The 23,290-nt window shown below is 46.1% G+C and overlaps 1 protein-coding gene across 5 annotated transcripts in view; it reads left to right on the top strand.

Annotated features, from left to right (window-relative positions):
- Window positions 1-17,174: 17,174 nt before the first annotated feature.
- Window positions 17,175-23,290, top strand: part of PRRC2C (proline rich coiled-coil 2C) — a 118,451-nt gene continuing 112,335 nt past the window's right edge. For all 5 annotated transcript variants that reach the window (XM_068239906.1, XM_068239904.1, XM_068239903.1 and 2 more), the window contains exon 1: window positions 17,175-17,312. The gene's annotated coding sequence lies outside the window, so the exon portion shown is untranslated. The remainder of the gene's footprint in view (window positions 17,313-23,290) is intronic.

Genomic DNA, 23,290 nt, shown 5'->3' with positions numbered 1-23,290 from the left:
GTGCGCACGTTTGGGGTGGTCAGGTGGCCGGATCCCGTCTGTGGCTGGCTGGATTTATGTCCCCCCCATGGTGGCATGTGCCCCCCCCCCCCCTTCTGCCAGCAGCCTTCACTCACCTTCTAGGCTCCAGCAATGAGCCGCACGGGACCCTCTTCTCCGGCTGGCATCTCCGTTCTGTCTGACGATCAGTTCCGGGTCGCGGCTTGATGACGTCATCAAGCCGGGACCCGGCGCTGACGTCAGACGGAGCGGAGATGCCAGCCAGAGCGGAGGGGGGCGCCGATCGTCGAGGGAACGGCAGGGAGGTGAGTAGATCCTCTTCTTTTCCCCCCTGCCGCTGCAGCTGTCAAACTGATCACCCGACGGCGATCGTAGTGATCACGTGATCAGCAGTCATACGCGATGGCTGCTGATCACTCAGGGGAGATGTTGGCTGTCATATGACAGCTTAATCTCCCCCTCCGGGTATGCACGATCGCGTCGGGAGCGGAAATTGCGGGCCTGCGTAGATCCTACGCCGCATCAGGCTGGAACAGCCGCAAGTGCGGCGTAGAATCTAATGCACGCGGTCCCGAAAAGGTTAAACTCTTGCAAACAAGAAAGTGCTCAAAATTATTTTGACAGTACTTTTTTCACCAACTTTTTGGTACTTTTTCAATTGTAAAATGATAAGTTAGTTTAAAGAGAAGATGAAAATTGTCTCCTAGGAGAAAACTCGGTGAAAAAAATAATTGCATATGGGCCAGAATAACAACAGAAGCACCCTCAAAAACTCGGTGCCCCAAGTCAGAACTTGATGTCGCAATATGTGAAATTAGTACACTGCTCAAAAAAATAAAGGGAACACAACACAATGTAACCCCACACCCTTCTGTGAAATTACTTCTCAGTTCCAGTGCTTTCTGGCTGATGTTTTGGTCACATTTGAATGCTGGCGGTGCTTTCACTCTAGTGGTAGCATGAGACGGAGTCTACAACCCACACAAGTGGCTCAGGTAGTGCAGTTCATCCAGGATGGCACATCAATGTGAGCTGTGGAAAGAAGGTTTGCTGTGTCTGTCAGCATAGTGTCCACAGCATGAAAGCACTACCAGGAGACAGGCCAGTACATCAGGAGATGTGGAGGAAGCCTTAGGAGGGCAATAACACAGCATCAGGAACGCTACCTACGCCTCTGTGCAAGGAGGAACAGTTGGAGTACTGCCAGAGCCCTGCAAAACAACCTCCAGCGGGCCACAAATGCACGTGTCTGCTCAAACGGTCAGAAACAGACTCAATGAGGGTGGTATAAGGGCTTGACATCCACAGGTGGGGGTTGTGCTTACAACCCAACACCATGCAGGATTATTGGCAAATTCATCACTGATACCCTGTGCTCTTCACAGATGAAAGCAGGTTCACACTGAGCACGTGACAAGAGTCTGGAGATGCCGTAGAGAGAATTCTGCTACCTGCAACATCCTCCAGCATGACTGGTTTGGCAGTAGGTCAGTAATGGTGTGGGGTGGCCGGCTGACTGCCATTAGGTACCGAGATGAGATCCCCAGACCCCTTGTGAGACCATATGCTGGTGCAGTTTGCCCTGGTTTCCCCTAATGCTAGACAATGCTAGACCTCATGTGGCTGTCAGCAGTTTCTGCAAGACAAAAGCATTGATGCTATGGACTGGCCCGTTCCCCAGACCTGAATCCAATTGAGCACATCTGGGACATCATGTCTCAGTCCATCCACCAACGCCATGCTGCACAACAGACTGTCCAAAAGTTGGTGGATGTTTTAGTCCTGATCTGGGAGGAGATCCCTAGACCATCCGCAACCTCATCAGGAGCATGCCCAGGAGGTGTAGGGAGGTCATACAGGCACGTGGAGGCCACACACGCACTACTGAGTCTAATTTTGTCTTGTTTTAAGGACATTACATCAAAGTTGGATCAACCTGTAGTGTTTTTTTCCCACTTTAATTTTGAGTGTGACTCCAAACTCAAACCTCCACGGGTTGATAAATGTAATTTCCATTGATAATGTTTGTGTGATTTTGTGAATATTTCATTCATTCAGATCTAGGATGTCTTATTTTTGTGTTCCCTTTATTTTTTTTTAGCAGTGTACTTTTTTTTTTTAACAATAAATTAAGCCGTGTATTTCGTTCCCTATCAAAAGATGACCTAGTACTTCGACAATGACAGAGGTGAGATGTTTTTTGTACTTGACCACCAGGTCCACACATCTCAGAAGCGATTTTTGTCCACTCATCTTTGCAGATCCTCTCCAAGTCAGTAAGGTTTTGAGGCTGATGTTTGGCAATTTTCTATAACAACTAAGTTGCTTCACTTCACTTTGACACCTTGTTGTGGGCAACAACCCTTCTGTTGTTTTTCAGGTGTTTACTTTAGATATCCCCTTATCATTTAGAGCAAGAAATGGTGGACAACCTACTTCAAGGTATGCATACACATTCAAAGTCTGTCGCCCACCAGGACTGACACTTGATCCCTTGGGCAACAGTTCAGGGCTGCTGTACAGACTATAGCTTCAATTCACTACATCAAAGAGCCATATCCATCCACGCCATGAACTGATGAGGATAAACCAGTCTGAAAAAGTCTGTATGAATGTTGGATTAGTGTGGCTCTTTTTCCGTGCCATAGTTTTTATTAAAGTTTTGTACAGATACTGTTGATGTACAAACACAAAAGCACTGTTGTTGCTGCAAAAACAACTGAAAAAGCTGCATAATAAAAAACAACTGCAACGATCACAAGTAGCATAAACAAAAAATTGTCCAATTACCTAGACAGATCTTATAGATAAACCGTTACAGGTATTGAGGAGTATGTAGAAAAATTAGTCAAAGTCCGGTGCACAAGTCCCTCTTCTAGGCTACGTTCACCAAAGGATGCACCTGAGGGAAGGCAGGTTGAAAAAGACTTCCAATGTATTTTATTATGAACAACCGCCATTCAAAAAAACTTTATGCCAAAAAACTTTATTGCTAGAAAAGTAAACAACCACCCCTCTTAAACCCCCAAACCCCTAAAAACAAATAGGACATGGGCTTGTAAACCATAGGAGTACTCCTGATGCATACATACTGACACTCAACCTACACACACATCAGAATTTGATCGGCCGATCCATTAAGTGTATGCGCCTGTAATGCACTGTTTCCAGAAACAGAGATAGCAATCCACATCATATGATGGACAGTCCTGATAATTCAATTGCAGGTCAATCTCTGCTTAATGTCAGTTCAGTAGTCCTTGATGAAATAATTATGCAATCCCTGTTTCATAAAAGACCCTCCGGCCACAGGCAGCTTTCCTAAGAGATCATTGCACTGTAGTGCAACCAGTCCAGAAATATATCTGAGGGCATCCACCCCCTTAGGACAAAAAATATGGTTACCTCCTCTGCTCGTAAAAGCTCCTTTTCAGCAGTAAGACCACCGCGGTGTCCCGTGGTTCACAGTTACCATGTCACAGGCTGGACTCATCTGCGGCGCCCGCCCAGGGCCATCAGCGTGTCACTTGCGGCTCGGGCCAACAGCGTGTAACCCGCTTGTTGCATCAAGGAGTTCCTCCAGCCCAGCGTCCTCAAAGCCTTGTCCACATACGCGTTCCGCCCACTATGACATGGGCTTCATCAGTGTGATTACGCAATGTTTGTTTACTAGGACGGGTCCTCCGCTCTGGAGCGGCTCAGAGTCACTGCATTCCAGCTGTCTGCGATTAAATCTCTCCTTACTTAGAGTTATCTATTAAAAATACGTAAAGGAGCATCATTTTTTGAACGGACTCCTGCCACTACTTATTTGGCAATTATTTTACTGTTGTTTCTCAGAGTCTATTCTCTTTATAAGGTATGCAGTTTTCAATATACAGCATATTTTAATTAGTGGATGATAAATTATATTGAAGGATGTGGATACAGGTTTATTGTCAGACTTAGAATCAAATGCACATTACATCAGGCAAAATGCCTTCATATGTGGTCCATCCCTATCCAATGACATTATCTGTCATACACACACCCTTTCACTCCCCTGTTGATTTATTTATCCATACCCATTCCATCCCAGCCGAAACAAGCAGGTACAGTGAAAAAATTCCATTCACCAAACACATCAATATTCTTTTAGGTGATGAATCAAATTTAACTCAGTATTCAACCCATTTGGTACAAGTGTGCCCAAATTATAAATCCATTTATTTTCAACGTGGTTTAATAATTTCTAATGATCCCCTCCTCTATTACTCCTTTTGGGCCTAATTGAGGAGTATGTAGTATGAATCTCCTTTGATAAATATAGATAAGTGAATACTCATGAACAGAAAAAAAATAGGTTACCATCTTAAAGAAAATTAAAAGTCAAAATAAACATAAACACGTCATACTTACCTCCTGTGTAGTCTACTCATCCATCTCTCTCTGCTCTCCCATGTCCTGTTTGTACACTGTGATAATTGGAATTCTCTGTCCTCCATTTTGAAAATGGTTATTACCCCATAACAGCTTCCTGATCAGCACACTGTTAAACTGTAATATCGCCCACTTGAGCCATAGGGAAATATGGACGTTACCTTTCACATTCAGTTGTAACTGACAGCAGTTTATATATAGCTGACAGCAACTGGTATATTTCAGTTCTGACAAAATATTGTCAGAACTGGAAGGGATCACTTTCAGAAGAAAATGGTGAGCTTCTGAGAGGAACTGGCGGTGAGGTAAGTATGTAATATTCATTTGCAGCTACATCAGGTGTTTATTTTAAATAATTTTACTCAGTTCAGGTTCCCTTTAAAACTAGAATGGGCCCCGGGGAGTTTGTGGGAATTACCCTTCAACTAAGGATGCCCCAACCGCTAACCAGAGTTTTCCTTGAAGACTGTAGCTTGTTATACATACAAATGGATACTGTATAATCAGGACAACCAGTGACACCACAACAGATACATACAATTGATGTGTAGTTTGAATAACATCGCCAATACTGCTAGAATTTCATTTGATGGGGGGGGGGGGGGGGTCCCTGCCATTGCAATCTTACAATCTAGAGCAAGGGTGTCAAACTCAAATACAAAGAGGGCTGAAATTGTACACTGGGACATAGTCGCAGGCCAACCTCAATGTCTACTGGCCGCCTTCCTCCCTTATAAAGTTCCCAGGTGTCTAATGGCCCCCATCCAACCCCTATATTGTTCCCTGGTGTCTAGTGGCCCTCTCTCCCCTATACAGTTCTCTGGAGTTTAGAGGTACCCATCCTCCCCTATACAGTTCCCTAGTGTTTTACCCCTACCTCCCACATCTGGCTCCCCTGGTGTTCCAGAGCTTCATCTCCAATATAACTTTCCTGGTGGTTTAGAGTGAGCCAAACATAATGCAAAGTGGGGAAATTACTTGAGGGCCTATCGCAGAAGATGAACAGAGGTGCCAAAAGGATAAAATTTGCTAAAATTGTTAAAATCGTTGTGGAGGCAGTGGGAGACTTACCTCCCCCAAGCAGACATACAGCTGTCAATTTTTTATCAAAATAAGTTTATTTACATACAGTGTATACCTGACTTCGAGCTGTGTGATACTCCTTTTTATTATTGCCTGAGGAAGCAGGAATATACCTGCGAAATGCATTGCTGTACACTTTGGAGTATGTAAATAAACTTATTTTAATAAAAACTTACAGCTGTATGTCTGCTTGGGGGAGGTAAGTCCACCACTGCCTCCACAACGATTTTAACAATTTTATCCGTTTGGCGCCTCTGTTCATCTTCTGCGATACCAGTGTCCCCCTCCGGGTGGAGGGGTAATATTCCCTCTTTTCGTCCTGAACTACAGAGAGCAACATCTGAGCCCTGAGTGGGGACAGGCCTTAATCTCCCCACCTGCATCTTCAGCGGTTGTCTGAGCGGTAACCCTGGTTTGTGAGTATAAACATTACTTACATTCATTTTCCACTTAATTCCAATACATACTACACTATATTGGGCTCTCGGTTTTCCTTTTTTTTTTTATACTTGAGGGCCTAATTTATTTGACTGTAAGGGGCAGATATGGCCCACGAGCCAGAGTTTGACATATATGATGTAGAGGGATAATGCATCTGGATTCCATAGAGCATCTGTAAGTTGTTTCCCCAATGCACTGTGCCATTCCGTCTGAAAAAGAAGGGTAGAGCTATGACATTAGGTAAGCAGGCTATAAAGCCAAGCAATAACATGTCTATAAGTTTCTACTGTTGGGCATTTTTGATCAAATGGAGTACATGGAAGTAACAAATGTGACTTCTTTAAACCTTACAAAGTGACTGATTTGGTACCATAGTAGTTTCAAAAAAGGAATCGGGTTGGGAGCTGTAAAGCCCCATCTATACTATACAATTTTTTGTCCGATTGGATTCATTAATTTGATTCAATCCGACATGTACGATCGGGATTCGATTCAATTTGCCATTGTTTTGCAATGGCAAATTGAATCGAATCGAATCCTGATCTGACATGTCAGATTGAGTGGAATCAATGAATCGAATCGGACAAAAAATTGTATGGTGTAGATGGGGCTTAAGGAACATACATTCCTCATAGGATTTGAGTTGTTCATTGTTAAGAAAGTCTCCCAAGCCTAAGGGAGTGCAGCAGGGTCCAGCCATTCAGGAAGCCCTCAAGATCTCAAAGCTATGGAGGAAGCCAAAGTCCATGAAAGATCAGTAAGAGCTGTGTCAACAAAGTTTTGTTCCAGGGAGACTCAGTCATTTGTACCAACATGGGCAGTCCAATGAATTATCCTAATTAAATGCAAAGCAAAATGGTAGGATCCCAAGTTAGGGAAAAAAGTGCCAACCTCTGCCATGGGAAGTCGTAAGGTTTGTAAGCTCAATCTCAGTCTTTCTTTTCTCCCATATAAATGCACTGGTCTGTTTCTGGATTGAACTTAAAAAAAAGTTGTATGGAGATGAATATGTATTTCTTGGCTAACCTACAGGAATTTTGAAAGGATAGAAATTTTAGTGGCAGCCGTTCGACCCAACCAGAATAGAGATTTAATGTTGCCACAGTCTTCCAACAAGTTAGAAATATGGTTTGCTAGTGGGGTAAAGTTAAGTTTAAAGGGGAACTGAAGTAAGAGATATACGGAGGGTGCCATATTTATTTCCTTTTATTCAATACCAGTTGCCTGGCAGCCCTGCTGGTCTATTTCTCTGCAGTAGTATCTGAATAAAACTAGAAACAAGCATGCAGCTAGTCTTGTCAGATCTGACTTTAAAGTCGGAAACACCTGATCTGCTGCATGCTTGTTCAGGGGCTATGGCTAATAGTATTAGAGGCAGAGGATCAGCAGGGCTGCCAGGCAACTGGTATTTGTAACGATTGGTGTCAGCACACAGAGAGAATCTGATTATTGGTGATCTGCAGTATCACCAACAATACAGATATATACCCGATTATTGATGATCTGCAGAATGACCAATAATACAAGTATGACTAACCTCTGGACACCTGATAAAGTGTAAGTGTTTTGGTGCAACAGTAGGCTGTCTCCCATGGGGCGGGAGACTGAGATAACAATGAGCATGAACCACCAGAGGAGCAGGTGGCCTTTGGCTGTGTGTGAACTATCTCCTAGAAAAGGGGATAGGGATAACCTGCGAGCCAGTGATTCCCTGCAATACTGGGAAACAGACTATACTGCAGCCAAAGGACTCCTAAGGGATAGAGCCCCTGACTGGACTGCAGAGAGGACTCTCTGAGGAACAGGAGGTCTCTGCAGCTACCTGACATTTGGCTGGGTAGTGTCACAGGTAGTACAGACCGACTAAACACTCAAGGTATGAGTGACAGCCAGAAGGGTCGGCAAGGCCAGGTCGGCAACACACGAGCAGATAAGGTACAGAGACAGAAGGCTGATTCGGTAGCCAGGTACAGGCAGGGTTTGGCAACAGGTAGGCAGATATGCATAGGTACCAAATCGCAAAGCAGGAGAGAGGTCGAGAGAGCAATTGGTCATAACAGATAAAACAGAGGCCTAGTCTAGAGTGTGAGGTCCGTGGTCTCAACACCCAGGAACTGGTCTAAAGTATAACACAGCTCTGACACAGTATTCCTAAGCTTGGGTGTGTGGTCCTTGGTCACAACACCCTGTAACTGGTCTAAGGTATAACACTGCAATGACACAGTATTCCTAAGCTTGGGTGTGAGGTCCTTGGTCACAACACCCTGGAACTGGTCTAAAGTATAACACAGTAATGACACAGTAATCCTAAGCTTGGGTGTGAGGTCCGTGGTCACAACACCCTGGAACTGGTCTAAAGTATAACACAGTAATCCTAAACTTGGGTGTGAGGTCCGTGGTCACAACACCCTGGAACTGGTCTAAAGTATAACACAGTATAACAATAGCATAATCTGGCTAAGTGTGAATTCCCAGGTCCACCTGGTTCTAACACACTGTAGGATCTGACTGAGGTCTGAGTGCTCACACGTAAGTATTCGCAACGGCAGACAACCAGCAACTGACAAGCAAGATCTATATATACTTGCAGTGCTGTGCAGCTCCGCACGAGCCACTCAGCCAATCCAGAGTCCAGCTGGGATCAGCTGATCGGCCTGATCAGCTGATTCCCGTTCTGCTGGTATAAATGTCCTGTCGCCTGGCGCGCGCACGCGTAGCTCTCCATCCGTGTGAACTAGAAGGTCCAGCCAAGCCAGACGCGTGTCGCTGCGCGGAAACCGCCGGTTTGAACGCGGAGATAGCCGCCCTGTCACTAGACCACGGGGCGGCATCTCCGCTGTTCATTACAGTACCCCCCCTGAGGAGTGGACTCCGGACACTTTCCACCCGGCTTCCCAGGATGTGAGTCATGAAATTCTTTCTTTAATACTTCCGCACGCAAGCGACAATCCGGAACCCAAGCTTTTTCCTCCACACCATAACCTTTCCAGAGGACCAGATACTGCACAGAACCTTGCACTAAGCGAGAGTCCAGAATCTTTTCGATCTCATATTCAGGTTGATTATCAACGACCACAGGGGGGGGAGGGAGAGGAATCCACGTGCACTGCCGGCTTCAACAGAATGATCTCACACTTCTCATACTGGCTGGGAGATCAATCGCATAAGTGACATTATTGATCTTTCTGATCACTGGGAATGGTCCTATGAATCTAGGTTCCAGTTTGGGTGACGGTTGCTTCAAGGCCAAATGCCGAGTGGACACCCATACCATGTCCCCTGGGGAAAACTTCCACTTTACAGACCGTCTCTCATCTGCCTGTTTTATCTGCGGTAAAATGGTCTTAGGCTCAAAACCCCTATATAGAGCGTTTGCTTTGGAATTTTTACTACCTGGTATATGCGTAAGAGGTGACCATGAGGGACAGAACCCGTCAGAAAAATCCACACACTGTACTGCCACTCCTCCGACCTGTATCTTGGTAGTACCAACAGCAACTCTCCCCAAACAATGCCGATGACAATGGGCTGACCATTTCAGTAGCTGTCCTGAAGCCCAGTCAATATGCGGAGAGTGGAGTTGTAACCAGGGCATACCAAGAACAACAGTAGAGTTTACCATTGGCAGGACCAGGAACTGTAATTTCTCTTCATGCAACGCACCTAAACAACATGACAACAAGGGGGTTTAGGAAAGAGGTTGACTACTCCGCAACGGAGAGTCATCCACTGCAGTGACCAGAATCTGCCGGTCTAGTGGGAACAAGGGTATCCCCAATTTTTTTACGAAATCGTAATCTATGAAATTCGCTGCAGAACCGGAGTCTACAAAGGCTTCTGCGGAACTAGTCTGACCCTCCCATGTAATAGAGCAGGGAAGGAGCAGACGATTATTGTTTAGAGATAAAGACCGCTCGCCTATGGTATTGACTAACCCCAGGCGACAGCATTCTCCTGGCTCTTTAGCACCATATAGACCACGTTTTCTTGGCCTTCTGTGACTCTTTTTCACTTGACTTAGCCCTGAATATCCGATTTGCATCGGCTCGTCTGGGGGTGACGAAGATTGAGAAGAGTCGTATGAGACAGACCTTATAGCATTCCTACCACGAATCTGTTTCTGGTAGCGCAAACGGCGATCTATCTGCACGGCCAAAGAAATTGCCTCGTCTACAGATTTGGGTTCAGGATGTCCTATCATCACGTCATGGATTGCATCCGACAATCCTGCCAAAAAACAGTCTAACAAAGCATATGCTCCCCATCTAGCCGAGACAGCCCACTTCCTAAACTCAGCGGCGTAAACCTCAACCGATTTACGACCCTGCCTGAGCATCTTCAGCTTCTTTTCAGCAGTGGAAGAAATATCCGGGTCATCGTATATAATGGCCATGGCCTTAAAAAATTCCTGAACTGATGATAACGCCTCATGCTCTGCATGTAGGCTATATGCCCATGTTTGGGAATCACCCGACAGCAGGGTCTTTATAAATGTTACCCTTTGGGACTCAGTTCCTGACAAGGTAGGCCTCAACTCAAAATAAGACAATACCCGATCTCTGAAATTCCAAAGTCAGATCTATGGCCAGAAAACTTTTCAAGTACGGACATACGAATGTCCGTGACTAGAGGGGATCGCACTGAATTTATAGCTAATTGAAGTTCCTGAATAGCCCCAAATAGCTGGTTGATCTGAGTCTGTTGGTTCATAATTACCCCGGAAAGATTGTTTACCGTGGTGGTCAGGACTTCAACATGACTATACAGTGCGTCCATAGTGTTTTCGGTCTGCCGTTCTGTAACGATTGGTGTCAGCACACAGAGAGAATCTGATTATTGGTGATCTGCAGTATTACCAACAATACAGATATATACCCGATTATTGATGATCTGCAGAATCACCAATAATACAAGTATGACTAACCTCTGGATACCTGATAAAGTGTAAGTGTTTTGGTGCAACAGTAGGCTGTCTCCCGTGGGGCGGGAGACGCAGATAACAATGAGCATGAACCACCTGAGGAGCAGGTGGCCCTTGGCTGTGTGTGAACTATCTGCTGGGAAAGGGGATAGAGATAACCTGCGAGCCAGTGATTCCCTGTAATACTGGGAATCAGACTATACTGCAGCCAAAGGATTCCTAAGGGATAGAGCCCCTGACTGGACTGCAGAGAGGCCTCTCTGAGGAACAGGAGGTTTCTGCAGCTACCTGACACTTGGCAGGGTAGTGTCACAGGTAGTACAGACCGACTGAACACTCAAGGTATGAGTGACAGCCAGAAGGGTTGGCCAGGCCAGGTCGGCAACACACGAGCAGATAAGGTACAGAGACAGAAGGCTGATTCGGTAACCAGGTACAGGCAGGGTTTGGCAACAGGTAGGCAGATATGCATAGGTACCGAATCAGAAAGCAGGAGAGAGGTCGAGAGAGCAATTGGTCATAAAAGATAAATCAGAGGCCTAGTCTAGAGTGTGAGGTCCGTGGTCTCAACACCCAGGAACTGGTCTAAAGTACAACACAGCTCTGACACAGTATTCCTAAGCTTGGGTGTGTGGTCCTTGGTCACAACACCCTGGAACTGGTCTAAGGTATAACACAGCAGTGACACAGTATTTCTAAGCTTGGGTGTGAGGTCCTTGGTCACAACACCCTGGAACTGGTCTAAAGTATAACACAGTAATGACACAGTAATCCTAAACTTGGGTGTGAGGTCCGTGGTCACAACACCCTGGAACTGGTCTAAAGTATAACACAGTATAACAATAGCGTAATCTGGCTAAGTGTGAATTCCCAGCTCCTGCTGGTTCTAACACACTGTAGGATCTGACTGAGGTCTGAGTGCTCACACGTAAGTATTCGCAACGGCAGACAACCAGCAACTGACAAGCAAGAGCTATATATACTTGCAGTGCTGTGCAGCTCCGCCCAAGCCACTCAGCCAATCCAGAGTCCAGTTGGGATCAGCTGATCGGCCTGATCAGCTGATTCCCGTTCTGCTGGTATAAATGTCCTGTCGCCTGGCGCGCGCACGCGTAGCTCTCCATCTGTGTGAACTAGAAGGTCCAGCCAAGCCAGACGCGTGTCGCTGCGCTGAAACCGCCGGTCTGAACGCGGAGATAGCCGCCCTGTCACTAGAACACGCGGCGGCATCTCCGCTGTTCATTACAGTATTGCTTGAAAGGAAATAAACATGGCAGCCTCCATATACCTCTCTCTTCAGTTCCCCTTAAAGAAAATCACTTTGCGAATCACTTTGCGCGCACAGAGCGCGGTGCGCGCGAAACGTTGCATCGCGGTGCGACGAAAACAAAATTTGCATAAACCTGCATTAACGTAGGATTATTTGCATCTCATTGACTATCCCTACCAGTGACACAACAACACATCAGGCATTAGTCTTACAGACGAGATATTATTACATATATTTATAAAAGATTCCTGTGTACACATCAGATGTACAGTCACAAAGAAATATGTATATCTGGCTTTAATGATATGGCGACTGCTTTAATGCAGCAGCACGAATAACTTGTTTTTAATTGGTTTATTTCATTTTGTGGACTAAGCACTGCTATTACTGTATGTATGTTATTTATGACTAGTATTATCTGAGAAATAGAACATTTTATTACATTTTCTCTTTAATTACAGTTTCAATTTATTAGGAGTCAGAGCAGTTTTTCCCCGACTCCAGGAACCCAAAAATTGCTCCGACTCCTCAGCCCTGCTTTATAACCTTCTAAATGGCTTTTTGTTATGTATTGGCAGCTCCAGGCTATAGGTACAATACTGAACATCTTACTCATTTTACCACATGCTCTATTATTTTTGTATTGACATTTATGAGATATGTACCTCAAAAATTGGTAATTTACCTAACTATTCTGTAATTTTATTTTTCATGTGGTAACAGCCTAAAGCCTTTCGGTTGAGAGTTTATGGTTATAGAACTTACGTCGGGCATATAATTGGGCATTACATGAAGACAGAGATCTAATACTCTGCCCCCGTGTTCGTTCTCCTGGTTTTGGTGGTATTCGTATTATCACTGCATATAACAGACAATGGTCCAATATCAGAGATGCCCTTACTAGATGTTGGCATGTTCTCCAGGTTGATGAAAATATGAGACAGATTGTGGGACCTCGATCATTATTGACAGCTCAGAGAACAAAAAATCTATGTGATCACTTGGCGAGGTCTGAATTACCTAGACAGCGAGACACTACTTGGCTGAACAGAATTCCTCCACCATAGGGTTTGTTTCGTTGTGGTGGATGTAAATATATTTTGCATACAGATTTTAAGGATGGTACAAGACGGTACAGGATAAAGTCATTGTGAACTGCGCTCGGAGGTTTGGAGACGCCATACACTGGAGAAAAATCGCCTTCCAGTGGTATAAGCCTACCACAATGACTGTTCGCGGTCCATGCTTGTGGTCTATACGCCATTTACACAGGGTTCCCCTCTTGTTTCTATGCTTACAGCCTGCCTGAGTGGCTGTTTAAACATGGCCAGGTGAAGCTTTATGGACTATTTGAGTTCTTAAGGTCGGCATTGTGGAGTCGTGAGGAGACGGAGGTTTATGCCATTTTTTATATTTACATCAAGATATATACATGGTATATTCCAGTTGCATACTTCATAGGATGCTTGTTTGAACTCCTATGGTTTCCATCAATTTAGTCCAACCTGAGCTGTAAACCCATGGGCAGTAAGGCTTTGTGTGGGGGTACCCCATGTGCGATGTGTGGCAGTGATGTTTGCATGGCAGCTTGGTTTTAAGTAACAACAGCGCTGTTGCTTTTTAGCTCCACTGTTTTTGATACTTTTGCATTAGTGTGTTTAGCCAATAAAGTTTATCTCTTTTTGTACACCTATTGTCCTTAGGAATTGTAAAGGATTGCGGAATGGCCGCCGCATGCTCTGATGGCGTGGCGGCCGTTTCCGCGTCCAGTCCGGCGGTTTACGCGCGGTGACATGTGTCTGACCTGGTGCAGCCTTCCTGTGCACATAGGCTGAGGAATACACGCGCGCGCGCGCGCACGGCGAGACAGCAGCTTTATGGGAAGCAGAGAGGGATCAGCTGACTCCCTTGGTCAGCTGATCCAAGTTTGCATGCGGATTGGCTGGAAGGGACTGGGCGGCGCTGGGCAGCGCTGCACTATATAACCACTCGCCCCTCAGTCTCACATCGTCTGCCGTTGCAAATGCTTACGTGTTAGCACACAGACCTCAGTCAGATCCAACAGTGTGGTTGAACCAGGAAGGACCTGAGAATCCACACTGAGCTAGAATACTTTCTCATGCTTATGTTATGTTATGCTTTAGACCAGTTCAAGTGTGTTGTGACTACGGACCTCACACCCAAGACTAGGATACTGTGTCAGTTCTATGTTATGCTTTAGACCAGTTCCAGGGTGTTGTGACTACGGACCTCACACCCAAGACTAGGATACTGTGTCAGTTCTATGTTATGCTTTAGACCAGTTCCAGGGTGTTGAGACTACGGACCTCACACCCAAGACTAGGATACTGTGTCAGTTCTATGTTATGCTATAGACCAGTTCCAGGGTGTTGTGACTACGGACCTCACACCCAAGACTAGGATACTGTGTCATTTCTATGTTATGCTTTAGACCAGTTCCAGGGTGTTGTGACTACGGACCTCACACCCAAGACTAGGATACTGTGTCATTTCTATGTTATGCTTTAGACCAGTTCCAGGGTGTTGTGACTACGGACCTCACACCCAAGACTAGGATACTGTGTCAGTTCTATGTTATGCTTTAGACCAGTTCCAGGGTGTTGTGACTACGGACCTCACACCCAAGACTAGGATACTGTGTCAGTTCTATGTTATGCTTTAGACCAGTTCCAGGGTGTTGTGACTACGGACCTCACACCCAAGACTAGGATACTGTGTCATTTCTATGTTATACCTTAGCCCGGTTCCAGGGCATAGAGAATAGGCCCTCACACCTAGTTAGGGCAAGCCTGTTTATATTAGCAGCAGGGCTTCCTGCAACCAAGCCTAGGCCCCTCTCCTAGGGAGCCTTTGGCCTAGGGATTCACCCACAGTCTGAGGTGAAATCCCTTCTTCTTCATACCTCCAGTTCCTCTGGCGGTTCTCTCTCAAAGTGCTACTGTTACACTGTACACTCATATCTCAGGTGTCCAGAGGTTAGACATACGTGGATTATTAGTGATTCTGCAGATCATTCATAATTTGGTGTATATCTGCATTACTGGTGAATCTGCAGATCACCAATAATCAGATTCTCTCTGCGTGTTGACACCAATCGTTACAGGAATCTTTTGTGATAGTCCTCAGAAGTTATGGTTCTGGACAAAATCCTATTTTGGATAGTGACTTTGAGATTATTTACTTATGTCCCATTTCCCTATAATCCTACAGCCTAAAGGTGGCTGTACTTCAGGCGACTTACCGACCATTCGATTCAATTATAATTGAATGAAAATCAGTGCCGCCAAGTGCATACTCGATCGATGATGCGAAAAATCTCAGGCTGCAGTCAGTCGCATTAATCGGTCTAACATGCTGCAAGATGTCTGGCCGTCATGGTCGGTCAGTTGTGTGGCAGTAATGGCGAGCAATATCAGGAGTGACGAAACCCTGAAGCAGTTCTAATTAATGGTCAATGTACACGCCCCCCCCCCCCCCCCCCCAATGCACACGTTACTTCGCCAACCACGTGGGGCGCATGTATGGATGGAGGAGCCCGGAGCCAGTGGTGGACATGGACAGGTAATGTATAGTGTACTGGGCGGGGCACACTGACCATTGGGGGAGGGACAGCGGCGGCCGGCGTCACAGGGCCAATTTTGGATTGATTTCAGCATAAAAATGATTGGAAATCAGCCTGTGATATATGGGCAGACAACATATTTCTCTCCGATCAGAGAGAGATCTGTCTCTTGGTCGATCTGCTCATACATTGTCTGATATATAGGCACCTTTAGTAAATTGACATTTCACAAAATGTTCAGTAAAATCAAGTTTTCTGCTTTACCGAATGTAGAAATGCTTAGTAAATCGGAGCAGTGCTTTTCAGCGCTGCTAGATTTGGGAGCAGCCAGCGCCTCCATAGACTACAATAGGAATCACTCCTATTGCAGCGCTCAGTAACGTCGGCTCCGTCAGAAGACCGAGCCGAGGTTGCTTAAAAACACAATAATTCGGCCTCCAGCAATCGCTGGAAGCCGAATTATTTCATTCCCCCTCTATCCATGGCGGCCTGGAGGGGGAATAGTAATTAAAACGGCCCGGACTTGTGCAGAAGCAGGATCAGCCATATACCGGCTGAATCCTGCGCCCAAGTCTACCGGCGCCGATTTCAAATGTACTCAAGTGAATTTAGGCCCTTATGTTTATGCATTATGCAGATGGTAGGCTGTATGTAAGGCAAGGTTTCCACTCGGAAAGGAACATGAAAGAGAAGCATCTGCTCCAATGGTCCGTTGTGGTCCAGTTGGTGCCCAGGGCAAATGCGTTTAAACCATAGGATATATGAGAAACGCATCTGCTCTCCAGGAATCCGCAAACGGATCAGTTGCAGACTTGCAAATGTCATTCTCCATCAGGTATACAGTTCTCTAAAACCGACCCCCAAAAAGGGTCTGTTTTTGGCTGTAGTGAGAACAAAGCCTGAGAGTTTGATCATCTCTAACAGGAAGTGCATCACCATGTAAGTAGCCATGTTTTCGGTGTGGCAGAGATGTGTAAATGTGGCAATTCTATGGCCCCTTTTCACCTCATGCCACTGTTCCTTCTGCAGAGTTAATGCCAAACACACCATAAACCGTAATTCTGTGCCTTCGTCAACACTATTCTCACTGGATACAAACTGACTGACCACATTTATTTCCATTGCTTTATTGCTTCATAGACCCTGCATGATGGTATTGAGTTTCAACGAGCAGATATCGCAGCATCAGCCAGGACTCTCCACGCACATCTGCAGTTTGCATGCGGACACAGTTAGGCAGGACTCCTTCCTGAACATCCTCCACACGTGGCACTTCTCCCTCCCCGGCAGCGCCACTTCCACCTCTAGCCGGGCACCTACGTTCAAAAGCTAAGAGATCTGCCATTGTTTCAGGTAAAGCAACCCTCCCATTGGCAAAACCTCCATTTACCCCCCTACACTTTCCCAACAACCATCCCACACCATCCACAGTCAGCGCCTAGCCCCCGCCTACTTCCTCCAGGTTCCCTAACGTCACTTCCGTCCCTGAACCCACTCTGGTGCTGCGGCTGCCCGCAAATAACCGCCATACAGTGTGCTGCCGGGGACAGCCTGAGCAGCTCGGAATCTTGCGGTGACGGCGCAGAGGACCCCAGGTGAGAGATTTCAGCACAGAGCGGAGCCGGGAGCGGACGGCGTGCAGGCCGCCTGCTCTAGTGTCGGTGAGGCAGCGGGTGACGCACAGGCCGCAGCTCCTCCACATCCCGAGCCGCTTTGTGATCCGTCCTATTGCTGTGTGGTGGGCAAGGGAGCGGCGCCTGTTGGCCCTGCATTGCCTGGACTGCTGATGAGAAGTGATGAGAGCGGCCCACAGTGACCGGCGCTCAGTGTGTGCGTGCGGCTACTCTGATACTACATTACTACTGATCTATTTCCGTGATGATGGGGAAGCCGTTGCTGAGATGAATCAGAGTGCTGTGCCGGGTGGGGGGGAGGGCTATAGAGTAAAGCCATTATTAAGGAGATGGATGTTGGAAATGATCAGCCTCCAATTCATTGGATAGCCAGTTTGCTCAGGTGGCTCCTGCATCCTCCATTGATTGATTGTCCTGTGATGGAGGTTTCTTTTGTGCTGCTGTAAAGCTACAGTGCAGATTACTATTATTCTGCTTCAAGGCTTAGCTTACATGGCTGATTTTTAATTTAAAGGCAGTTTTTGACTTTTTTTTAATTCTATATTTTTAAGCCCATTAATATGTTTTATGAAATTGCTTTCATAACCGTACTCGCAAGGGGTATTTAAGGGCTCCAAGTAAATACTGGGTGCTGTTTCAAGGGACTATTTCATATGCAAGTACTGTTTAGTGTCTAACCATCTAGTGACACTTGGTAATTACATTTTTTCTTAAAGTACTCCAAAACCGGGGGGGGGGGTGGGGCTAGAAATAAGTGAAGTATTTGTTGGGCTAGATCACCTCCTTCTGAGTCTTCTGATGCTGCTTGGTGTCCCTCCTGTTCCCCATCTGCCATCCTTTAAGTATTCATTGTGGTCCTTCAATTGAACGTTTTCCCGGAAGTGCTTCCTAAGCGGCAATGCTCAGTTTAGAAAAAAATACTCAGTTTAGAACTGCGTAATTACAACTTACAAACTGCATGTGCACAAGGAAAGAAGCAAGAGTCCACAAGCGCTTTCTTTCTCTGTGCATTCACAGTTCGTAATCACTATGCGCAATTTGGAGGGAGTCTCGAAAGGCTCAGAAGGTAAGAGGACAGAGTATGAGAGGGACCCAGAGGACAACAGGCAGCATCTGGACACTTTGGAGGAGGCAATCTAGCCCTCCATGGGCTTCATTTAGTATGTTTATCCCTAATTTAGTGGAACATTAAAGCACACCTGAATTTAACTTTAAAAAAAAAAAAAGGGGGGGACTTTCACTTGACCTGAGGCTTCTTCCTCCTCCTTGTAGTGTGTCAGGTCCATCTGCAACCTCTGAGCCCTTTCTGCTGGCAGCTCCGCAATCACGTTCTCAAGTGAGTGGGTTGCATGCGGAAAGGGATCACGCATGCTTAGTGGAGCTCCAGTTGCAGGAATTTCTGAGCTAACGGGGGGGGGGGGGGGGGGGACCAGGAGGATGCCAAGGGACCAGATGGACTGTGTGTATGGGGGGCACTAGAAAAATCTCGGGGTAAGTTAAAATCGCATTCTTTAATCCTGCTGAGGTGTGCTTTAAAACCACCTTGATCTTAAATGCTTGTTTGGCCGAAATACTTTGATCATTTTGGGTGGTAGCTGGTGTACTGTTGCTTTTTGGTTATTGGCATAAATTGCTTGGCGAGTGGAGTAGGCACACTGTAGAAACTTCCTTTCATGTTTCCTCAAATCAAAACAGCGATTGAGTGAGGTGATCCATCCTGACAGATCTCAAATCAGTTAAAAGGCAACTGAAGTGAGAAGAATATGGAGGCTGCCATATTTATTTCCTTTTCAACAATACCATTTGCCTGGCAGTCGTGCTGATCTATTTGGCTCCAGTAGTGTCTGAATAGCACCGGGACAAGCACGCAGCTAATTTTGTCTGATCTGACAATGTCAGATACACATTATCTGCATGTCTGCGCGGCATCGTTCACATTAGCTTCGGTGTATCAGCTCCACTCGCGACGCTACCTGTTCAGTTCACCTGCCGGCAGGGCTGTGAAGTCGGTACAGAAATCATCCGACTCCTCAGTTTCTTTCTGAAACCACCAATGCCAGGAACCCAAAATTACTCCCAACTCCACAAACCTGCCTGCATATTGGTTTGCAAAACACAAATGGAAATTCTCCCTTAGCACCAGGGAGGATTATCATTGGTCTATTACATGGTGGCAGTGGATTGCCATTGGACTGTACTAGCAATCCACTGGTAGTCTCATGCTTCTGCCAGGGCTTTGATCTGTATATCGGCAGTTCTACTTGCAGTGGACTGAGCGTCAGTGCCAGCGAAGGTTGACGGCAGCAAGTGAGTAAAATCAGCAAAATGTACGTAGTGACCAGCCTAGTGAGAACCTAGTTTGTTCTCATGGGCTTCTATTGATCCCTTCTGTATTTGCTTCATTTGCGATCAGGAATTATCGTGAACTCACAATGTTGCGTTACAATCAACGGAATAAACAGATTCAAGTGGACTGATGTAAATGTATCCTATTGCTTTGCATAGGATCCATTTGCTTGCAAGCCAGTCCGTTCAGTTTAGTTCCGCTAAACTGAACTTTATTTTATTTTTTTGTGTAGTGTGAACCCAGCTTGAAGCATCTCAAATAGTTTATTACGTTCTCCATTTGTAAAAAATGTCTTTATTTTCTGTCCTGACAACAACCAGCATTTGCCAGATAACCTTTTGTCAAGAGAATAGGAAGTGAAAGAAATTCTCAAGTGGAAATGCAGATCATAATGTATCTGCAAATGCCCAGTTAAAGGTATACTGTAGGGGGGTCGGGGGAAAATGAGTTGAACTTACCCAGGGCTTCTAATGGTCCCCCGCAGACATCCTGTGCCCGCGCAACCACTCACCGATGCTCCGGGTCCCGCCTCTGGTTCACTTCTGAAATTTCAGACTTTAAAGTCTGAAAACCACTGCGCCTCGATCCCGCTGATGTCACCAGGAGTGTACTGCACAGTCACAGACCATACTGGGCCTGCGCAGTATGCTCCTGGTGACATCAGCGGGATCGAGGACACGGCAACGCAGGCACAGTGGTTTTCAGACTTTAAAGTCTGAAATTCCAGAAGTTAACCGGAGGCGGGGCCGGAGCATCGGTGAGTGGCTGCGTGGGCACAGGACGTCTGCGGGGGACCATCAGAAGCCCTGGGTAAGTTCAAATCATTTTTCCCCCCCCCCCCCCCCCCCAACTCTCTCTGGCCTGGTCGCTTCTTCGTCCTCAGTCGCCTCCTCGTTTGCCCGCAACTGGCCCCTATAAATTCTCCGGCGGGAGAGCGCGCGCAGCCAGGCCACAGTTGGGCTGAGAACTATCTAAGCACAGAGACCGAGATGCGGCACTATGCAATTTAATAGCGGTGATGCATACAGCTGAACATAGAGGCCAAAATTCAGCATAAAAGTCAAACAAGTACACTATGAATAGCCGCTTATTTGTGTGCAAGATGCTGCTATGCTAGGATCGTGGAGGGTGCAATGGCCACCTGTGGTGTACGGCCTGAGAACTTTCCATGGCCAATTACAGGAGAAGGGGGAGTTAGGAGGACGGCGTGGGAGCAATCACCCTGGATGGGGCTGGAGGAAGACCCAGGTATGTATAATTGTTTTAGCCCCATCTCAGGTTCCCTTTAAAGAGAATCTGTATTGTTAAAATCGCACAAAAGTAAACATACCAGTGCGTTAGGGGACATCTCCTATTACCCTCTGTCACAATTTCGCCGCTCCTCACCGCATTAAAAGTGGTTAAAAACAGTTTTAAAAAGTTTGTTTATAAACAAACAAAATGGCCACCAAAACAGGAAGTAGATTGATGTACAGTATGTCCATACATAGAAAATACATCCAAACACAAGCAGGCTGTATACACCCTTCCTTTTGAATCTCAAGAGATCATTTGTGTGTTTCTTTCCCCCTGCAGCTATATTCCACTGAAGTGTCAGGCTGTTTCTTCCTGCAGAGTGCAGACAGCTCTGCCTGTATGTAATTCCTCAGTATGTGAAAGCCCAGCCAGCTCAGAGGAGGATTTATCCAGCTTGTAAAAGATAAGAGAGAAGAGAGAAGGTGCCCTAATCTAAATAATACACAGGCAGGGTGCAGAAAGGGGCCTGGAGGGAGGAGATGCATCACAGAACCACAACACTGAAGAACTTGGCAGCCTTCCAGACACAGGCTGACAAGTCTGACAAGAGAGAGATAAGTTGATTTATTACAGAGATGGTGATAGTAGAACGTGCTGCAGTAAGCCAGAACACATTAGAATAGATTTTGGAACTTGTAGGATGATAAAAAACAGGATGCAATTTTTGTTACGGAGTCTCTTTAAAGAGAACCTAAGCTGTAGCTCCGGTTAGAAATGCATACCTAAGGAGAGGGAAGCCTCTGGATCCTCCAGAGGCTTCCCATGCTGTCCTCTGATCTTCCACTGATGCCTTTGATTCTCCAGCTGACTGGGGCTGCACCCCTCTTACCAATGGGTTTTGACTGGTTCAGGCCCGGGAAAACTTTACATGGCATGGGCCACATTCCTAAAATGCTTTCCCTCCTCTCTCCCTGCAGGGTCGAGTGGGTTAAAACTCCTCATTACCCAGTCGGTGGTTTCATTAACTGAGTCAGATGATTTTTGTACCCACTCCACAGCCCTGCAGCATAGTGTACACTCGAGTAGGAAGGTTGACCGACATCTTTGTAGAGACCTTTGCCAGGGAGTGCTTTTAAAGCCGCAGGGTCAGCCATACTATGCCAGGAAAGAAAACACATATATAAGTAGATAACTGCTTGCTTTACTTGCATAACAGATGTATTGTACTGTCCATGTTTTTTATTTCAGTGAATTCTATATAGTAAATAAATGTAGTAAATTCTATATAGTAAATGGCATTTGTCATCTTGGATTCACTCTGACTGAAGTCAATCCTGATGTCATTTCCTCCCTTACTTTTTTCTTTCCTAGACTGTCCTGTCATAGCTAGCTTGCTTTGTAGCAAGATCAGATTTTAGTCTTGTCACACTGAATTGCCCTCAGCCAATCAGGAATGTGGGAGGGGAGATGACAAGCTTCTCTTCAGCAATGTACCAAAAGTCCCAGGCTGCCTGAGATAAGATTTATTACAGCAGAAACTTTTCTTAGATTGGAGTGCTAGCAAGGTAGGGTTGCATATCAAACACAGAGCAGCGGGTAAATGGAATTTGATCTTGTGGTTGACAATTGCTCTTTAAGGGCCCTTTTCCACTAGCAATCACTAGCGTTCACGCTGAACGCTAGCGATTGCTGAATCGCAAAGTGCAGGAAAGTTCCGGCGCTTGCGTTCACGATTTTGCTATGCACTGTAGTCCAAAGCAAAATCGCGGCAAATATCGCGGCGCAATCGCGTTTGAGGCAAAAACGAATCGCAGTAGTGTAAATAACCTACCGCGATTCCTGTTATTTAGCAAACCCTAGCGATTGTAAAATCGCTAGCGGTTTGCGATTTTGCGACTCATCTAGCGCAAACGCGCTAGTGGAAAAGGGCCCTAAGAGTCCTTTATATTGCTGCGCTAGCGGTGAGATGTGGAGCAATTGTACCGCAGCCTAAAAGTCACACGGCGCATTATAGTCACAGCGTGTCCGGTAATAAAATTAACATGTGACTTCCGGTGCACTTCCGGGAGTTGCAGGGTAACACTGCAGATTGTGTGTTACTTCTGCAGCACTTGGAGTACTTCGGTCATACCGCAAACTGTGTGGCATAGACTTTAAAGGACTACTGTAGGGGGGAAAAGACTTGAACTTACCTGGGGCTTCTAATGGTCCCATGCTGGCGTCTTGATGCTTCAGTCCCCGCCGCCTATTCACTTCCAGAGTTGCAAACCCACTGCGCGGCCGCGTCCTTGCTGACGTCACTGGGAGCGGCCTGCGCAGTGTGCTCCCGGTGACGTCAGTGGGAGCGAGGACGTGG

Source organism: Hyperolius riggenbachi, chromosome 6, assembly GCF_040937935.1.
Source record: "Hyperolius riggenbachi isolate aHypRig1 chromosome 6, aHypRig1.pri, whole genome shotgun sequence".
NCBI lineage: Eukaryota > Metazoa > Chordata > Amphibia > Anura > Hyperoliidae > Hyperolius > Hyperolius riggenbachi.
The sequence above is the reverse complement of the archived record's forward strand: the minus strand, read 5'-3'. Positions and strand labels throughout refer to the sequence as shown.